The sequence below is a fragment of the Cyprinus carpio genome, chromosome A21 (assembly GCF_018340385.1).
Source record: "Cyprinus carpio isolate SPL01 chromosome A21, ASM1834038v1, whole genome shotgun sequence".
Taxonomy (NCBI): Eukaryota; Metazoa; Chordata; class Actinopteri; order Cypriniformes; family Cyprinidae; genus Cyprinus; species Cyprinus carpio.
In genome coordinates, this window is record NC_056592.1 from 5,220,224 (window position 1) to 5,238,590 (window position 18,367).

At 34.3% G+C, this 18,367-nt stretch overlaps 2 long non-coding RNA genes across 3 annotated transcripts; one reads left to right on the forward strand and one right to left on the reverse strand.

Moving 5' to 3' along the window:
* Positions 1-4,718: 4,718 nt before the first annotated feature.
* LOC109086106 lies at positions 4,719-6,886 on the reverse strand. Of its 2 annotated transcripts, XR_006162903.1 has the most exons (5): positions 6,875-6,886; positions 6,582-6,674; positions 5,638-5,691; positions 5,399-5,518; positions 4,719-5,249 (listed from the first exon to the last, which is right to left on the reverse strand). It is a non-coding gene; the product is annotated as an uncharacterized LOC109086106 (long non-coding RNA). The 2 variants fall into 2 exon arrangements; XR_006162902.1 differs by lacking the exon at positions 6,875-6,886 and having other exon boundaries at positions 6,582-6,817.
* A 3,809-nt stretch (positions 6,887-10,695) lies between these two features.
* On the forward strand, positions 10,696-14,176 carry LOC109112566. Its single transcript, XR_006162904.1, has 4 exons — positions 10,696-10,795; positions 11,190-11,256; positions 11,386-11,499; positions 13,680-14,176. It is a non-coding gene; the product is annotated as an uncharacterized LOC109112566 (long non-coding RNA).
* Positions 14,177-18,367: the final 4,191 nt, after the last annotated feature.

The window sequence follows — 18,367 nt, forward strand, 5'->3', positions numbered from 1 at the left end:
TACAATTTGGACTCATTTTAGCTAATTTAATTTGTCAGATAATGCCCTGAATACAACCAGGGAACCAAAAAAGACTGATAAAAAAAGTCTTAATTATCTAATCAATAGTAAATTTCCTTGTCATATTTCACATTACGATTAAAATTGTTTACCAAGCAACATTTGAATAACATTTGTCAACTGACAATTAACATAAGACTGACAAATGTACTTGTTTGTATATATTGTTACATAATCTTATTTTGATATAAAATAAATAAATACATACATTTTAACAAACATAACATCACTCACTGTGGTAAGTTTATTTTTTTTTTTTTTTTTTTACACTGTACTGTTGTGCAGTTATTAAAGGTGTCATGACCAGGTTGTAAGTTTAAAGGGGCAATTCATTTTTTTATTTTTTTTTTTTCACTTTGGTGGTAGTTGTTGGATAAGTGCTTTTTCTCCAGTAAAAAATGTATTATGTGTTTACTCACATCGCCTTTGTTTTATGTTGCATTTTGTTTAGATATACACAACAACAGAAACAGGACAGGATGGGGGCAAACACTTTTTTCACAGCACTATATATATATAGCTAATTTGATTATATTGATTTATATTTAAAATTGATTTTGTTTGTTGTTTGGGGCCTTGGGTTTTTCTGAAGCTCAGTACCACTTTGAGACTATTTCTCCTCATCTATTAAATACATTTACATAACAATATGTTCTACTGTTAATACAACTATTAATAAGTATATAAAAAAAGATTAGTTATTTGATTTTGTAATAAATTTATTAGCATGTCTTTTTAGGAACAGAGGCAGGATAGATTTCCAGTCAGGTGCAGATAAAAAAACAAGGTGAACAAAATCAGAAAAAGATTCATAAGCTTTATTGTATGTTTAGACATATGAGGAATTTGTTTTGGTGACAGAAGCTTCCATGGCACAAACATTGCAAGACACTGATAATAAAAAATCGAATAAGTATTGGAATTTATATATTGGAATATATATATATTTTCAGAGCCATATGACTGACTGATAAAGCAACCAATCATGTTTAGGGACGCGGTAATGTCTCCACAATTACAGAGCGCTGGACGTAAATTGATGTATTTTAAAGATTATGTGCTGCGAAATTTAAATATTTCACATACTTTTGAAAATCCAGCATTTTGTTGATCCTGCTAAGCGCTCATTGCCACAGTTATAAACATGACAGCTTTCTTCTAACATGAAGGGGTTTTGCGTCACGGCACCTTTGTTTCCAGGTGCAATGTTAAAGAATGTGACACAAACATCTCCAGGAAATCCTTTGTTATTCAACCAATCTGATGACGACTTCAAAACTCCCGAAGTGTTTCCAGTTTTGTGTGCCGTACACATCAGACATCCAGCCAATGGTCCATGGGTGTGTAATTCCACATAATTCCAAGTAATAGAAACATTCCAGAATTACATTCTAACATTTATATGCAATGTTGTCATTCTGCACTACACCCAAATAACAATAACATGAGAGAAACACAGTCCAATATTCTATGACTTAAAAATATCACAATATTTCATTTATTTAAAATAATATTTTAAAAAGTGGTTCCATATAGAGAAGTATACTTACAACACTTCATTTACATTTATGCAGTAAATGACCATATAATAACCATTATAAAAACCATATAATGTCAGATAATGCCCTGAATACAACCAGGGAACAAAAAAAGACTGATAAAAAAAGACTTAATTATCTAATCAATAGTAAATTTCCTTGTCATATTTCACATTACGATTAAAATTGTTTACCAAGCAACATTTGAATAACATTTGTCAACTGACAATTAACATAAGACTGACAAATGTACTTGTTTGTATATATTGTTAAATAATCTTATTTTGATATAAAATAAATAAATACATACATTTTAACAAACATAACATCACTCACTGTGGTAAGAGTTTTTTGTTTTTTTTTTGTTTTTTGTTTTGTTTTTTGTTTTACACTGTACAGTTGTGCAGTTATTAAAGGTGGCATGACCAGGTTGTAAGTTTAAAGGGGCAATTCATTTTTTTTTTTTTTTCACTTTGGTGGTAGTTGTTGGATAAGTGCTTTTTTCTCCAGTAAAAAAATGTATTATGTGTTTACTCACATCGCCTTTGTTTTATGTTGCATTTTGTTTAGATATACACAACAACAGAAACAGGACAGGATGGGGGCAAACACTTTTTCACAGCACTATATATATATATATAGATATATATATATATAGATATATAGATAGATATATACATACATACATACATACTGTATATGTACTATAGCACTATATATATCCCTGTTGAAGAACTGTAATTTCATCAGTGTATTTGTGCATCTGTAGCTCTATATGTTTTATAATCAATAGAAAACACACCTATAGTTTTGATGCTAATATTTACTTTTAATAAATGCATTACAAGAAAAAAAAATGCAGTGCTTCATTTTGCTGTAAAGTTTAACTGTGGTTAAGATAAGCATGTGTTTAAATGGCTGTACTAACTGTTTTGAGAGCATTACATTACTTTGGAGAAACGTGTCAAATCGATTGAGAAAAAATGTAAATGGAAAAAAAGCACTGCTGCTATATACCTGTATAATGTTCTGTTATTTAACTTGTTAAGATGGAAACAATTAAATGTTTTATGGAGAGCAAAAACGGAAGAGTTTACCAGTCCGATGCAGATAAAGAATAGGATGAACAAAACCAGCCAGCATATAACAAATAAAACCAAAAAAAAAAAATTCCTTAATAAAAATTTTAATCTGAACTCAAAAAAAAAAAATTTTTTTCACTGCACTGTAAAAAAAAAAAGTTTTTTCACAGAAATATACTGTATTATTTTACAGATATTTTCAGTTTTTTTAACATTACATGTAAATGTCATGAAAATACAGAAAAAAACTTTTATTAAAAACATTAACCATAAAATAAAAGTAATAATGTGTAAATTCATATAATGAGAAATTATAGGCTTTTTTACAGGATTATTCTTTTGTTTAATTGGCTTGAATGTTAAATTACATTAAATTCTATGTAAAAAGACAAGAAAATTCACATATTTAAAATTAAGACAACTATGTGTTTTTTTACTGTGAAACCTTAAATTTAAGGTAAATGCATGTAAAAAAAACAATCGTAAAAAAACGGTAAAAAGTCTGGCAGCAAAGTTGCCAAACACTTACCGTCAAATTACAGTAAAAAACCTTAAGTTTATTCTACGGAATAATTCTGTTTTTTAAATACAGATATTTACTGTAAACATTTTCTGTATTTTTACCGTTCCACTGCTAAAGAATGAAAAGAAAATCTCATTAAAAAACGTCTGTAGAATGTTAAACAAATGAATAAATCTGCATATAAACTGGAGATTATTGTAGAAATACCTTAAAATTATACAATTAATTAAAGTCTTCTGTTTTTACACAGTATTCTTTGGTAAATTCGTAACATTATCAATTACATCCACAAGAATTCCCCGTCAAAATACAGATTTTTAGATGTAAAAACATACAAAAATTACATAACATTACTTAAAATACCGTATTTTAAAAGCTTTAGGTTTTTATTTTATGGAATTATCAAATATATTAATATTAAATTCCTATTAAATTTAGTTTTTGAACTGTAGAAAAAATAAGATCACATTATAATAGCTTGCAAAGCCATATTTTTTTATAGTCATTACTTTATATAAACAATATTTGACAGTAATTACAAGCATTTATCCAATATATCTACATACTTTCCCCATTAATGTATGGGGTTTACTTTGAATAAACATACTTTTATAGTAATTAAAAGCAACTATCCAATATATTTACAGACTTTCTCTATTAATGTATGGGGTTTATTTTAAATAAACTCACTTTTATAGTAATTAAATGCAACTATCCAATTTATATACATTCTTCTCCCATTAATGTATAGGGTTACTTTATATAAACATTGTTTTATAATACTTAAAAGCAACTATCCAATATATCTACATACTGTTTCCATAAATTCATGGAGTTCACTTTATATAAAAAAATGTTTATAGTAATTAAAAGCAATTATCCAATACATTTACATACCTTTCCCATTAATTTATGGAGTTCACTTATATAAACTTTGTTTTATAATACTAAAAAGCAACTATCCAATATATCTACAAACTTTTTCCCAATAATTCATAGTTCACTTTATATAAACTTTGTTTTAAATTTAAAGCAGCTATCTGATATATCTACATACTTTTCCTATTACTGTATGGAGTTTACATAGTTTCTTTTATTTACTATAAAACAATGTATCCAATATATCTATAGACTTCTGCCATTAATGTATGAGGTATATTTTCCAAAAGCATTTTTGATAGTAATTGAAATTAACGATCCAAGACATACATGTCAGAATATTTGTTCTGCAGTGTATACATACATAGGTTCATTTCAGCTTTTTCAATTTGGTCTCATATGTGCTGTGTTGGAATTGCTGTCAAACTATCTCTGAATGCAAATTCTAGAACTAAGTTTTGTATTTAGCTTGTAATTTGCAGTTTATTTCTAAAGGTAGTATATATATATATATATATATATATATATATATATATATATATATATATATATATATATATATATATATATATATATATATATATATATATATATATAACAAATTCTGATTTTAATTCAGTGTGTAATTAAATCCTTTTCATTTTCACATTTTACATTTCATTTTAAACAATGTCTAGAAAAATTACACTCCAAGTGTAAAGTGTTACACATGCTATTGCTGTTCAAATTTTACACTATGGGGTATTTAACACCTCTGCTGTTGTTTTAAGCGTAATTAATAATGTCCTCTTTTCAGTGCAAACAAAAAAGATAAAATGTTAATTATGATAAAAATAAAGTTAATGTAAAAGGATAGACATAAAATCAGGAAAGTCTTCAGACAGATGTATACATTTCAACATTTATTGAACAAACGGGCAAAGTGGCAACTTTAAAGCATATACCAGATGTGTAGAGGTTAATTAGTCAGTCACATTCATTAAGTGTTGCACAGAAACAAAGTAATTAATAAAACACAAAATCATCAAATTTACCTAGACATGAACCAAATATGACGTGTAGATTTGAGTTGTGTAGCATCCATGAATGATGTTCCTCACTGTCCCATCAGTGAGCGTGTATGGCTGTGTGGACTCTTCTCTGCAATCAAGCTGTTCTTGTTAGTGCCTGCAGATAAAAAGACAAAAGTAACCACTCAAGGTCAGCTCTCCAACTGTTTTTTTTTTTTTTTATATTTAAATGTGTTTTTCATATACAACCCATTTGGCAATATTTTTAGGCAGACAATAGGTATTGACAGAAATGTCCAAATGTACCTTTTTGAAGATGTTTTTCAGCTTGACAGGATGACATTTTTCCAGATCCCTTGCAGCCTTGTAATGAAGGTGGAATCAAATGAAGTAGGAGACCAATTGAAGCAATATAACTGTCCCATTCTAAATAACAGATATGACAAATTCAGCAAAAAATGCATGAACACAGAATATAGATACAACATGAATATAGATATTCTTATTCTGAAATATAGCCTAAACTTAGACAATCTGTTTCATACTTCTTACCAGCTGATTCAGAGGTCAACTGGATCCTTGAAGGTCTTCTGAGGCTTCTTGAAAAAAAAAAGAAAAGAAAAACAATTAATGACAACATCTCTCTCAGGAACCATTCTGCTAAGTTGATTGTGTAGTCACACAGTGGCTCTGTTCACAACCTGACATTAGCAAGCATCTCGGGTGACACATATGGCCATATACTTTTATTACAGGATTCGTTAAAAAAATGAAAAGTTCATCAGTTTACTCAGCCAAGACTTTTGTTATCTTTGAAACACAACTGAAGATTTACAGCTTCACCTACCCACTAAACTCACATTCATACGCAGCCCCGCACGTCACCTGTAGGAGAAAACCATACAATCCGTCCTGTCAGTTTATAAACCGACACTTTTTGTTAAACCGAGGGAACGGTTTAAGAATTCGTGAGTACGGTTTACAAACTGACGGGACGGATTGTATGTTTATTCTCCTCCAACAAGTGACGCGCGGGGCTGCGCCGTACTTTCACGAGTACTTGCATAAACGAAACGTTACTCATCATAAGAAACACTTCACGGAAGCGCGTTTGTGTCTTGACGCAGATATGACGACACGATAGACATGATATTCAGCTCTGAGAACAAGCAACGCAAGACAGTAGCGAATAGAAGTTTTTAAACGTGCTCTAATTTCAGACTTTTGCATTAGATAACGTCAATCAAATTTTTGGTAAATGTTACTCCTTATAGCAGCTCTGTCTGCAGAAAGACTGCACATCTGCAGCGACGAGACGGACACTTCTATACGGTGTTGTGCGTCACAAAAAAGATGTTAGCGTGTAATGTTTAACACTCACACTATTACCGTTTCAAAGCATGGAAACAGCGAAATGCCGCACTCAATGCTTTCAAAAACAAATGCATTTACCATTTGATGAATTCTCTCATTTTAGTAGAAAACCTACCGAATATAACGTTAGCAGCTTCAGTCTTCAGCGCCAGACTCGCAGTAACCCCAGGCCAAGGAGGGAACAGAGGCGAGAGGACGTGTCGACCAACTAAAAATAAAAGAAAAGAAGCGTAAAGCATATAACGTTATAACATAAATTAACGAACGAACTTAACACTGAACCTGACAAAACACTCGCGGTTAGTAATTTCTAAATGTGTTCACCACCAAATCATATTTCGAGTTAAATTATCAACAAAAAAGGTTTTCCCAGTGTACTTTTATCAAGAGAAAAGCAGTCCAGCTTACCGTCTCGGTCGCGATCGAAGAAAAGATGGCGTTGTCGCTTCGCGAGCAGCAGCAGTCACTGGAGGGCGGAGTCCAGACAATTCGGCGGGTCTTTTATTTCGCACTTTTAGTGTAAAAGTGAAATTACACCATATAACAACACTGAACACGAGTACTGTTTAACACTGTGGATTGTTAAATTCAAATCTTTGGGAATTAATAACTTTTAACACTGCAAATATTACACTGCTGATTTTACTGCCCTGTTACGTGCTATGACTTCGTCTCCGCCGAAAGAAAACATATACCCTGTTTAGCAACTGGACGTTCTTTTTAATTTGAAAATCAAGCAGCCCAATCAGGGCTGGCTCTTGATATTGTACCTTAACCTTTAAAAAAAAAAATGAAAAAATAGCATAACAGCATTTGCTAACCTAACAAAGTTTTTTTTTTTTTTGCCCAAAGATTATTATTATTTTTTTTTATAAATGAAAATCCTTTCACCTTTTCACCTAAAAAGTGGTGGCAGAGAAAACATTGATTTTGATGTATCTGTTTTAGTCCAAAATCTGTTCACATTTTGCATGGTGCACATGCCCAAGTCTGTGTGATAAACTCATCAGTGAATGTTTAGAATTGTACAACATCCCACTATATGATCATCATGTTTTGGTCAGAGGAATGATTTGGCAAAAGTACAATGCAGCCAGTTCAAATCATGCATAGGCCCACTCCCCTAACATAGCCTAAAGACAGAATGACAATACCAGTACACAGAGGGCATTTAGAACAGAGACAGCCAGAGAGCCAGACAGCCTGAATGGAGTAAAACAAGCTTGCACTACCCTGACATGTTAGAAGTCTTTGACTTCAGTCATTAATGGCCATCTTGCGATCTTCATCCCACTTTCACGGAGGTCCATGGGCCCATGAGCCCCAAAGTCTATTACAGATGCTGGCCTGGGGCTCTTTTCCCGTAGTACCTACTTTGCTGGTGTCTGTAGTGTCTTATCAACCCTGGCTTCTGATGTCAGTTACATGGCATGCAGACAGGGAATGAAATTTAGCACCTCACACCTATCAAAAGATACAGGGTAAAATTTAAAACTTCCAAGTCCCCTGCCACCAATGCAGAAAGATACAATTAAGAAATATTATTTTTCAGAAGCAAAGATAAACTTTGCTGGCCACTTCAGCTTAAGATTCAACAAGTGCAGATACAAGAGTGATAGATAAAAAAATATATACATAAAATAAAAATAAAAAAACAGCTATGTAGGCTACCTTTCATGCAGATATGCTGTAAATAAAAATTGAACAATAATTACTGTGTGTTATACTACAGACACAGATCTAAAATATTGCCTTGAAAGATGGATGAATACAGCAGGAGGTATTGTTGCAGTGTAACTAAATATACAGTTATTGTACAGGAAATAATTGCACAGCTTAAGTTTAATATAAAATTCTTAAATCAAGAATAGTTATTGATTGTTTATGCATCATATATCCAGTGTTTCTACTGTCAGGCGCTTACTCAGTTTTTACAATTCTGAAGTGTTCTGTAAAAATTTCATTAAGTGGCAGAGAAAAAAAATTGAGTGGCAACATTTTCAGCCCCCACCCGTGGACTGTTTCAGCTGCTGCTGTCTGGCAAGTGGTGCTGCAGCCTCAAATCTCTGATCATCATGCTTTGGGACAGTTTTTTTTTTCCGCAAGACAACCAGGCTCAAGAATGCTGGACACTAACCTCCTAATGCCTGTCTGCATGTTGGTGTGAAAGGACTCTTGAATCTTGTGTACTGATATGTCCTCTTTTGGCTTGGCTTTTAAGGACATTGTCCTTTTTGTCTGTTTGAAAATGCTGCCCTGACAGTGTTTTTTCTGTTATCGTATTGACCATAGACTATATTGACACATGTCCACTTTTAAAAACGTTGAAGCATTAAGACACAAAATCAGTCTATATTCAACAAAATTCAAGGGCCCTCACCTCACTGCAGTGAAATCATTAGGCCTCGGTTGATGGGAACAAACAGCCACACTATGAATAAAGCTTTACAATGGGGCGCTATATATTTTTAATTTACAATAGGTGAGCAATGTGTGAAAGACTAGGAATTTATTCTGGGGCTCAACAGTTCAACTAAGGCTCTTGTAGCATAAAGTTGAGCTTTGGTAAAACTGGGGGTGAAGGAATTGTAGACATTAAAATGGTTGAAACATTACACACACCGTGTAAACAAACATCGTAATTGTTTTTCTAGTCTCTGTGCTTTAGATATCACTAAAGGTAATTTAATATATTTACCCAGCCGGCACGTGACCTACCTTCAACGTTGAAATATGATTGAAATAATTTCAGTTGTTGTTTCAACGTTGAAACAATGTTGAAATAACATTTAATGCTACATCATGGTTGAAAAAGGTTAACAAAAACACTTCTAAATCAACGTTGAATTTTTTACAAGATCTGTACGTTGAAATAACATAATGTTTTCAACAACATACAACATAAATATAGATATTTATGTTGTATGTTATTGAAAACATTATGTTGACGTACAGATCTTGTAAAAAATTCAACGCTGATTTAGAAGTGTTTCTGCCTTTTAACGTATTATTATGATAATTAATTAGCATTTAATGATTTTTTGATCATAACAGCTCTTCAATGTATATGTTTAAAATATAATTATTATCATTATTAACAATAATAGTTTAACCCTCAAGAGAGCAGTGCAGCAGAAACCCTTTTGCCTTATGTGATTTTTGTGTGAATTTACAATTTTGTCCGCTTGCCTAACAGTTTACATTGCATTATTACATTTGTATTCATACACTGTCATGCCATTTGACCAATTAATTAAATAATAATACAGACTGCAAATAAAACTTAATACACAGCTGTGTTAACACGCGCAAACTATTGCTTTTGTTATTGGTTGTTTCGCCGTTTTACTTTGAGCATGATTGGTTAATCTGTCTGTTTTACAGGAAACTATCCAATGAGAATGTGCGCGGCTCTGCGCGCCTATTTTAAATTTGAAAATATGTCCGTTAATCTCGGTCGGAACCAGGGGGCAAGGAAGTCGACCGGAAGTTGAAGTCGGCCGCGTGCCGCCATCTTGTAGCAGAACTTCACTTGCGTTAGCATATTGACTCCCATTCATTTTTGCGTCACTTTGACAGCGAATAACTTTACATCTGAGGCGTTTAAAGACTCCATTTTTCCATTATTTATTTCTAAAGATACACTACAATGTATAAAGGGCTCCATTACCTTCTATGTTACATTATGGCCCCGTAGAAACAGTTTTTGTAAAAATAGGCTAACGATTGCGTTATAACCACTCGACTCTCTGTCGCACGGTAGAGAATTTACCCTTACAGACAAGAGGAGAAGCTCGCAGGCAATCGGGGAGACGTCAGAGAGATATGGCGTACTGGCGTTACATTTTTTAAAATACTATACAAAATAATTAATCAGAGATACTTACTCCTGCTCACTCAGCGCCAAAGAACCCCCCGCTCAAGCTCGCCGTCTCTGCAAGATTAACGATGGCAGTTTGCACGCACAGCTACTAGAAGATTTATCATCTGTCAGGACAGGTTGCTGTACGTCATCAAGCTTAGTTTGAGTCTGCGCGTCAGAAACGGAAGTTCTAAAAATCGCTAAAAAAACCAAGGCTTCACTTGTCTCAATTGAGTTCCAATGGGGTCGCTGTGTCCCCATTTCTTTTACGTCTATGGTCGGAACAGCTGCTTTGCGTTGCGATTACTCGGTCAGTTTAGACCCTGGAGTTATTTTATATCTGCCTGTTGAACGGTCTGAATTCTTAATTTTGAGCGAATTTTAGTTGATATGACAATGAAGATCAAAAGCTGGAATGTGAACAGAGGAAGGGGTCGTACGTGGTCTGTAAATACTGGCGATATCAGGTAAGAAAACATTTTTCAGTCCTTAACAGTCTAACATTAACGTTTAGGGACACGGGTAACTTAACTGTCATTTTACCGTTACTGCAGCCTCGTAAGATAAATAAGTTATCTCTGTGTGTGTTTTTGTACTGCTTCACTATTAGCGTAGCGATATTAGCACGTATTTCATGTGTTAGTACCATCTGACATTGCTGTGTTTTGTTGTTGGTAAGTTAACCTGTTTATGTTGTCAGCTAACGTTAGTTTAAAACTCAAACGCATGAGAGGTAAAAAAAGCGTGGGAATGTGTAAAGTGATAAAACCGTCATTTATTCTTTAGAAGTATGTTTACATAACCTCTTCAAACACTGATAACGATACTGAAAAGATATTTGTTTTATACTTTTTTTTTTAGATCAAGCTTTGTAATAAGATTTTTATCGGGGGAGAACACCCAACAGAAAGACCCATGATTCACCAACGTAAGTCAATTTTACCCACATACTGTTCGAAAACCTACACTAGGGTAGTAATTAAGTATGATTTTTTCATAATGTTACTGATAGAAAATCTGAGTAACTTTCTGTCCTTTTGTCTTTCTTCTGCTGAAGTGGCGCACTGAAAGGGGAGATTCATGTCACCTTCATCAGTCCTTTCTTTAATCACTGGACACCATTAAGGGAAAGACCCTCAGACGTGTCATAATAGAATAAATGCGGCTGCAGGTAAAATTATTTGATGGGGTTAGGGTTATTTGATTTTGGTGTGTACCAATTGGCTTTTTTTTTGTGCTTCCCTTGCTATGATACACATTTCTGATGGGATTGCCATGCTTTAAGTGTATGTTTACATTTTTAATCATGTAATAACTAACAGTCTCAAAGGTGACATTACTCAGTTCATGTTGTGTGAATGAAATAATGGCAAACGTTCAAAAAAATTTAAATCAATTTCATATAAATAATATATATATTTATATGTTTCCTCACAATGTCAAAAGTGCTTGTTAAGTGCGGCAGCTTTTTTTTAAATACATTTTACAATTTACATAATATGTAAGTTAACATTATGTCGAGTCAGCAGGGCTAACATTAAAACTCGCAGTTTGTAACGTTATGTTATGTATTAACCCTTATAAAAGTCTGTCTAGCTTTAGCAAATGTAACATTATGCCGGTCCTAATAAAGTTAAAACGTTATTAACGTTAGCCCTGAATGTGAAACATGCATCAGCCATCATAACATTAACGTTAAATACCTGTGGTTGACTAACATTAATTTAATAACGTTAGCTGTTAACTTAACGTTACATCTTACAAGTTACTGTTGCCTCTTGCAAACAAGTAACAGTTAAGTTAACGTTAAATAAAAGACTATTGCAGGTTGGAACCTTGTTTTATACAGTCTATGGTTTAACTTAGTTAACGTAATGTTAAGTTAGGACCTGACAAAGACTTTTCTCAGTGGCAGTTTGTTTTTAACTTAACGTTAGCAGTGGCACATTCAGTCAGTTAACATTAACGTTAGTTTGATACAAATACTATTAATCTAGGAAACTTTATAACTCTACGTTGCTCCTACCATTAAAGTAACGTTAAATTACTGGTAACGTAAATACTTTACCTGTAACCTGCGCGTAACGTAACGTTACCTCCTAGTTATACACATGCCTGGATTTTAACTTTCTCAGCTGACTAAGTTTGTTCTCCTTTATAGTGAACCAGACTCATCGTGAGTGAAAATAACAATTTAACATGAACTTTCATGTCCTCCTTATCCATAGTTTTTGACAGATTGGACTAGTTAACTTACTTCAACAACTTCTGGGTGAGTGTTTGACAAGTAAGTCGCTGAATTAGTTCTCGGCGGTTTTTTAAAAAAATATGCCGGTTTTTCCGGTTTATGACTTTTTTTTTTTTTTCCATGCATAGTCAGGTGTTCAATGCATTTTCTACTGGTTGAGAGAGGGATTACTGCAGTAAATTGACCTAGAATGGTCTACTTTACTGTCATTATTGAATATTGTAGATAGGGCTGGACTAGAATATTCGTTCAGTGGGTTGGTATTCGATTTGAAAATTTGACATTCGAATATTCATTGACAGAAGTGCTTTTGCTGTATTTGTTTTCTCGAAACGGTTCTCATTCATGCTTGAATATACAATATAGTTTACACTATTAAATCTGGCGAAATACAATACTCTTTTGGCCATTTTTAATAGGATGGACAGTCGAAGGAACCTAACCTCATTATACTTAATACATTTATTTGCTTCTTCTTGGCCTATTAAAGTGTTCCTGGAGTAATCTCTGACTAGAGCGCAGAACAGCGGAGTTTGTATGGACAGAAGTGCATGCCATCAATACTTAAAGGGATAACTATTTTGATAATAGTAATTCCTCATGTAAAACATTTGTTGGTTCCAGCTTAATACATGTGAAGATTATTTACACTATTCTACTCTTTAATTTACTTTATAAACTCTGCAATAATAACAAACTGTTCCATTTGACAATGAATGAAAATTCGAAAATCATGACCCATCTCTAAATTCAATAATTGTACTGCGAGTCAGAATAATTAAACTCAGTCTCTTGCCAAAGGTTTGTGCCAAAAATCACACTTGATTACAGTCAGTTTTACAAGTGGTTTTAAGATTTTGTTGATCACATTTACACAGCAGCTTGAACCCCTTTTAAGAAATTTTAACCCCTTAATGTTCCTGCATTAGAAGCAGTAATAGAGGCAAAGTTTGTTCATGCTCAATTTTCATTCAAGTTCCAAACTGCAATTATTGTTAAGCGGCAACCTAATGGCTCTTCTCTGCTGATGAAAACAAAACAATGTGGCCACTGTTGATGTGTAGGAATTTTTACAAGCATGATACATCTTATCTATTTTTCAGGACAAGGCCTGGTGAGAGTCACTACAGAGGATCATAGCCATTGTTGGAATTCTGAAAGGATGTGGGTGAATATCAATCTGCCAAATGAACATTCACATCTGTATATTAATACTGATTATATATGAACTTGTTTGTTTGTAACTGGAAAGAACTTAGCTTCTATTGTTTTTGACTGAAGGACTTGACCGTGTTTTAAGCCTATGTGCATTTTCTATTACCAGTACCTGCTCTGGCCGTGCTCCATTTTCCATTGCAGATCATACCCAGAGATAGTACCCCTCAATGCTGCTGGTCAGCATAGCAAGGCCACACACAACTGCCGCGACGTACTGTTCAATGCGACACACACACCTGCGACCCACATACAGCTGTCTCTTGATTTAAGTTAAAACGTTTCAGCATTACTCAGAATGTAAAGACAGATACTTAAAGGTGCTCTAAGCAATGCCGGGAGTCGTAACTTCTTGTTGACGTTCGAATTGTTGTCAAACAAAACACAGACCTTCACACTAACCACACTCCTCCTCATCCGTGCACTAAGCCCCCCAAACCCCACCCCCAAATCTTTCTTGTCGGTTATTGGCTGTAACAGGTTGTTATGTTTCGTGGTGCGGGTGTGCCCAGTTTGTTTTCTTGTAAAATGTTTGTGGAGCCTGTGGTGTCTAGAGAGACCGTGTTTTTTTTACAGTGTGTTCAGGGGACAGGCAGCTAGCGGATAGTGAGGAGATGTTTCCAGGATGTGACAAAAGATGTTTTGGCCTAAAAAACGTGTGACATCACTTAGAGCACCTTTAATTAATATAACATTTAATTTAACTAAAACAAATATCAAATACATGTCTAATACTTCATCAACGCGTCATACTCCTGGAAAAGACCCACATAAAGCGCACATTTTAAAATGATTAATATCCACATCACTGCTGTATTTTTCAGATGTCAGATCAAATTGAGGGGAACAAGCCTGCATCCCAATGTGCACACTATCCATCCTAAATAGTATATAAGAAAATACAGTATATATTTTTGTACGATAGTTGTTTTTATAGAACATCTCTGCAGTGAATGTTTTTGTCTAAATAATTCCAAGGATATGAAGTAGATTATTATTTTAACGTTATTACATTGCATTTCTACGTAGGCCTATATTTGATGGCTTTTTTTTATTCTGATTCTGATGCGAGTGACCGTACCGTTTTTTACACACTTATCTCATTAAAAGGGGAAAAGTCTGTCCATCTTCATTTCTGAAAATGTGTAACATTTGAGACCCCAGCTCGGTCACATTCATATTTCATTAATGTTAATTAAATAACTTGAAGTTCAGAAAGGAGTTAGAACTACCACTTGAGGTGTAGGAAACACTGGGACATGCCATTATGTACAGTAATAGTACGATTTGATTTGACATTTGAACTTAAATTGAAGTGTTCAAGCCATTAAAGGGTTAGTAATTCTGTCAGTAATTACTCACCCTCATGTTGTTCCAACCCCGTAAGACCTTCGTTCAACTTCGGAACACAAATTAAGATATTTTTGATTAAATCTGAGAGCTGGATCACTCCACCATAGACTTCTATAGACGTTATAACTTGCTGGCCCAGAAAATGTATTAAATACATCATTAATATAGTCCAAGTGACTACAGTGGCTCAATCTTAAGTTTATAAAGCGACAAGAATACTTTTTGTGCACAAAAAAAAAAAAAAAAAAAAAAACTTTATTCCACTATTCATTTCCTTCTCTCTGGGCCTCGAGTCTTTTCACGTAGTGTGATAGCGCAGCGCGTCTGTGTTGTACGTCACACGTAGGCTCACTATTGGCCGACGCTGGTCATGTGTGTGGTGCGTGTGACGTACAACACAGACGTGCTGCGTTTTCGCACTACGTGAAAACACTCGAGGCCCAGAGAGAAGGAAATGAATAGTGGAATAAAGTCGTTATTTTTTTACTTTTTCTGCACAAAAAGTATTCTCGTCGCTTTATAAACTTAAGATTGAGCCACTGTAGTCACTTGGAAAATATTAAAGATGGCTTTAATACATTTTCTGGGCCAGCAAGTTATAACGTCTATAGAAGTCTATGGTGGAGTGATCCAGCTCTCAGATTTGATCAAAAATATCTTAATTTGTGTTCCGAAGATGAACGAAGGTCTTACGGGGTTGGAACAACATGAGGGTGAGTAATTACTGACAGAATTTTCATTTTTGGGTTAACTAACCCTTTTAAAACAAATTAAACAAACATCTTCCCACCATGTATTTTTCCTCTTCCCACGGTCGGTGATGCAGGGAGTCTTGTGATCAATTGTCAAGCCAGCCAATCACAATTTAGCAGCCTCAACTCTGATTGGCTGGAATTATGGCATATTGTAACGCTGGGTTGTGTTGAGCAAGCGAGCCGTCTGCGCTTAGAGAGCACTCAGGGCTGGTATGAGAGGAGCAAGAACAAGAAAGTGAAACTTTGCACATGCGAAAGAGAACATCTGCACACATCCAAATACTTATTTTAAAAGCAAAATTGATTTTTTTACGCTCGAAATATTTTATTATCTGAGAGACAGATATTTCTCCGCAAAACTCGGTTCACACACGTGCGACAATGCCCATTCGCATGCTCAAAATGTGATCTTGCGCACGCAGAATTGTGACCGAAATCTAACCCCATAAACTTTTTGGGCATTTATCCTTATTCTGTTGTGAACATGAGCTACTCTCTCCCAAAAGCCACAAACTAGAGAAGACTCAAACCGTGATGTTATCACGTGTAAAATCTGGAGCCGCTTGTTAAAGGAGAACTCCGGTCAATTTTAACATTGAGCTCATTTTTTTTGTAAATTTGGAGTGCTGTCAGTCAGTACAGAGAAAACAACGACAAAAAATTGGTGTTGCCTACACTGTGTTATCCTCTTTTTAAAAAATGTGCACCCTGTTGACTTAAATGGGGCAAGTTTTAAACCTGCTTTTAGCCTCTTAACATCCTTGATGTGTCATTACAAGTGCCCAGCCATGTGAGTGATTCCTTTCAGAGTAAACACGGTGAATCTGACTGCAGTAGATGTGAAAGATATGAATAAAAGTGATGTTAATTCAGCCAGTGCACATATTAGGGCTGGGAGATATATCTAACGATATGATCATGCGCATCTAGTCAGTAAAATCTGGTTCCGTGATTACCGCTAAATCGCCATCACCCTGCTTTCAAATGGAGCGGCATTTAATAGACAGAGCCGTAGTTCACTGACAAGGTACGCAATATCGCGTTGATTATCGAAGGCGATACATCTGGGATAATGAAATGCGATATTGCGTAGCTTGTCAGTGATCTACGGCTCTGTCTATTAAATGCCCGCTCCATTTGAAAGCAGGTGATGGCGATTTAGCGGTAATCACGGAACCAGATTTACTGACTAGATGCGCATGATCATATATTCGTTAGATATATCGCCCAGCCCTAGCACATACCTGTATTTACTTCCTGTCGAAGTACACAGAAGTCCTATTGTCGAGTCACGCGCGTGATCATAAGTAACTAAGCAACAGTGGAGAACTCGACAATTGACTACTGTGGACTTCGACCGAAAATAGGAAGTAAATACAGTTATGTGGCGCTGGCTGAATTAACATCACTTTTATTCAAACTTTCACATCTACTGCAGTCAGACTTCACTGTGTTCACTCTGAAAGGAATCACTCACCATGACTTAACATTTTTCTTCGAGGGGAAATATACATCTCAAATGGGGATTCTGCAATGAAAGGATGGGACATTGCTGTAAAATGTCAGAAAAATTGTATGTATTTAGGTGAAAAAGCTGTTGATGCAAATGCGCTTAAACATAGACCCTTCCCCGGTTTTTGTACATTCAAAACACCATATACTAATACGGAATGTGTGGACATAAACTGGAATGTTGGCTTGTATTAATTGCTGTCAAATAATGCTTTAGCCTATTAGTTGTAGAATATTGGAGTTGCTTGTCACATGCAAATATGTTCAGGATAGTGGTCTGTATATATCGGAGTATATCGGAGTTGCTTATTATTACTGTGAAACCCGTGGTTATATAAAGTTAAACCCCATGCCGTAATGGAAAAAGTATGTACATATATTGGAGGGCAGTTTGCTTGTAATTGCTATCAAATATTGTTACCATAAATAAACATGTGTATTTTGGACACGATATTGGGAGAACGATTGCTTAGTATAATTGATACTGTCGCATTAATGTTTTTATATAAAAGTGAACTGCCATACATTGAGTAAATGTCATGTGTGATATATTGGAAAGTTGATTTGAATTAGTATAAAGCAACTGTTTATATATAAAGTTATACCTCATTACATTGATGTAAAGTATTATAGTTTTATTGGATAGTTGCCTTTAATCACTATAATATGTTGTTTAAAGTAAACCCTTTGTACATTAATGGTAAAAGCATGTAAAGTTATTGGAGATGTGTTTTTGTAATTACTGTCAAGTATATGGTGTATATAAGGTAAACCCCGGGGTATATTAATGGTAAACGTATGTAGATATAATAGATATATTGGGAAGTTTGCTTATAATTACCATAATAAAAAGCCGTTTTTATAAGGTCTTAAAGCCACATACATTAAAGGTACAAATAATGTAGAAATATTGGAGGGTTGCTTTGTAATTACTACAAATAATGGTTTGATATAAA